Here is a 2,810-nt window from a genome sequence, read left to right as displayed (position 1 = left end):
TCAGTTTATCACATCTCAGGGAATCCCTTTCTTATCTGTCCCCATGGCTTTGTTTAGCCCTGATCCACCATCCTTTCCCTTCCACCTCCAATTACTTCAGAAGTCCCAGAATCACAGTTGCTTATTCACAAATATGGGAGGAGAGACCTCAAGAGACTAAAGTGGTTTTGCTAAGATATGCATATTAATAGTGAAACAGAGGATAAGAACTCCCATTCTCTAATAAAAAAATATTTCTATCTTTGTTACATTTCTATAATTCCCTCTTTCTCTTTTTGTTAAATTTCTATAATCTCCCTGGGGGCAGAGAAGGGAGGAATAAAATGTCACTAACAATGGGTGATCAGTGGTAAGAATTAACCCAAATCAAGAAAAGGAAAGTCATACATAGATGAACAAAATATAACAAAATAACTTGTATCATGTAATTCAAATTCCCTTGGAATTATCTAGAAGCCAATTTACCTGGTGTCAAAATCTGGAAAGAGGTTGGATGGATCTTCCTTGGTATTCCCATAGAAGTAGTCTAAAACATACATTACTAGTTGACATTTGTTGTAAAATAAACCAACTCTTTTGCTTGAAAGTGACAGAAAGCCAACTGAAAAATTCCTGAAACAAAGGGAAAAAATCACTGGCTCATGTATTCAAGAAATAGGTTTGAGGCACGGGTGTTTAAAAATTGTGGTCAGGAATTTATCTTTGTACATCCTTTAGCTCTGCCTTCCTGTGTAGGCTTAATTTCCAAGTAGGCTTGACTTTTTAAATTTTTATTATTTATTTACTTTTATTTTTTATAAGCAGCACCAGGCTTGCATCTTAAAAGCTTAGACACTCTAGGGGAATGAAGGTCTTTTTTCCCAATAGTCCTGGTAAGAGTCATGCACATTTTCTGACTGGAACTCCTAAGGTCATGTGTTCATCTCTGGAATAATCAATCAGTTGGGAACTGGAATGCTCAGACTGGCCTAAATTCCTGGTTACATTTCTTAACCCCAGAGATGGAGTCAGTTCTATGTAAACTACATAAATTAAGAGAAAAGTAGGAATATTTGCTCTAAAGGTATATTGAGATGCTATCACCAACAAAAGAAGGAAGGGATGCCATGAGGGTAGATCAACATATATCTGTTGCCCATGGAGGAGGTCATGATATGACTAGAGAATGAGGTCGGGGAGAATTAATCCCATGAACACCAAAACTTTCCTGGTGATCCCTGATTTGTTTTCTGAGTTGGGGATAGTATCCTAAAGATTCAGATTTCTCCCCAAATCTGCTTTAGAATCTTCCTAAAATTTTATCTATCACATCCTTTTTGTTTTAGGAATTTGTGTGTCATCCTTGCCCAGGGGCCATGCTAATCTTCTCTGTATCATTCCAATTTTGGTATATGTGCTGCTGAAGTGAACACACACACCCCTTTTGTTTTAAAACTGTCTTTTTTTTCCCCAAAGCATGAGCCTTCAAGACACATTTTTTAAAAAAGAAATTATTATTCAATTTTCTTTCTTCCACTTTGTTTAGCTATGTACATCAAAGTGATATCAACCCATTGTGAATATACTTTATTCTAGCAAAGTTACTGGCTAGGTAAGTTTGGAAGGCCAGGCTGGAAATGTAACCACTTCTTGTAAGTATTTTTTAAATGGAAAAATGAATTTCATGTTCCACCCAACTAATTTACAAATGAACCATTGGAATACAATCCATTTACAAGCATATACTGCTAAGAAATCTAGCCCATGCATCAATGAACTTTAATTACATGGGATCATTTGATTAGCTTAGTCTTCCTTCTCTATTCCAATAACCAGGTATTTTCCTGGAGCAAAGTTAGAGCAGATATGATCAGTTGTATGAGTTGGGGCAATTGTGTTTATTTGAATAGATGACCTAGGTATAACCATGCCTTAAATAAACTCTCTTCCCTTCCTGGTGAACATAGAGGGAGATTAGTAAGGTACTCTCTTCTTCAGTGAATTTATCAGAAAATCTTGTTTCCAAACAGATAAAAATATTTTAATGACTCTTAAGATAGGCACAATCTTTGAGCTGATGATTTTGGAGAAGCCCTTTAAAGAATGTAATTCTCAGAAGAGAACTTCCCAGGGGTTCAGAGAAGCAGTGTTTTTATTGGTCACCCTTGTGTGCTACCTTTGGTTTCCAGACTTGCAAGACTGATGGCAGTAATGTTAAACTACATTTCAACCCTTTAGAGAGACTTCACTGATCCTCCTATCTATTCATTCAATAAGTATACACAGATATAGGATTCTGAAAAATGGGGCCAGCCAGGCCATTGGGCCCCAACATTTAAGTTTAAAGGAAACTTGACTTTTGACATCTGATCAGCTCCACATGTACATGGGAGTAGCATGAAGTCTCATCACAAATGCTGAGCCCAGCTGAAATCTGAGGGATCCTCAAATAACTAAGTAGGAGGTTGAAAGGGTGTCCTCAATTTGAATCTATAAGTTGCTTGATTCCAAGGGAAGATCTCAGGAAGTGGTATAGATGTTTTTGTGGGAAAATATGGAAATAAATAAGGATGAATCTCAGGAATCTACAGTCTGATGGGGGAGATTGATGTGGAAAAATTCATTATAATATCAGACAGAGAAAAAAAGTTGCTAGGCTAAAAGCTTTGGGCCGGGGAAGGATTCATGATAGCTGTACCCTGCATTCTTGTCTGTAAGCTGGACAACCTTTGGTTCCTACCACCCCTGTGGTGAGTATCTTATTCTTACTCTGTATGATTCTAAACAAGGAGAACCCCCTTAGCCCAGAGACTCACAAAGTCATTAATGGT

General features: G+C 37.2%; 1 non-coding gene across 1 annotated transcript; it reads right to left on the bottom strand.

The window, feature by feature from the left end:
- Positions 1-1,305: 1,305 nt before the first annotated feature.
- On the bottom strand, positions 1,306-1,412 carry LOC115944763 (U6 spliceosomal RNA). Its single transcript, XR_004079277.1, has one exon. It is a non-coding gene; the product is annotated as a U6 spliceosomal RNA (small nuclear RNA).
- Between the last annotated feature and the right edge of the window lie 1,398 nt (positions 1,413-2,810).

Source organism: Leptonychotes weddellii, unplaced genomic scaffold, assembly GCF_054177405.1.
Source record: "Leptonychotes weddellii isolate Sample4059 unplaced genomic scaffold, ASM5417740v2 HiC_scaffold_9701, whole genome shotgun sequence".
Taxonomy (NCBI): Eukaryota; Metazoa; Chordata; class Mammalia; order Carnivora; family Phocidae; genus Leptonychotes; species Leptonychotes weddellii.
The sequence above is the reverse complement of the archived record's forward strand: the minus strand, read 5'-3'. Positions and strand labels throughout refer to the sequence as shown.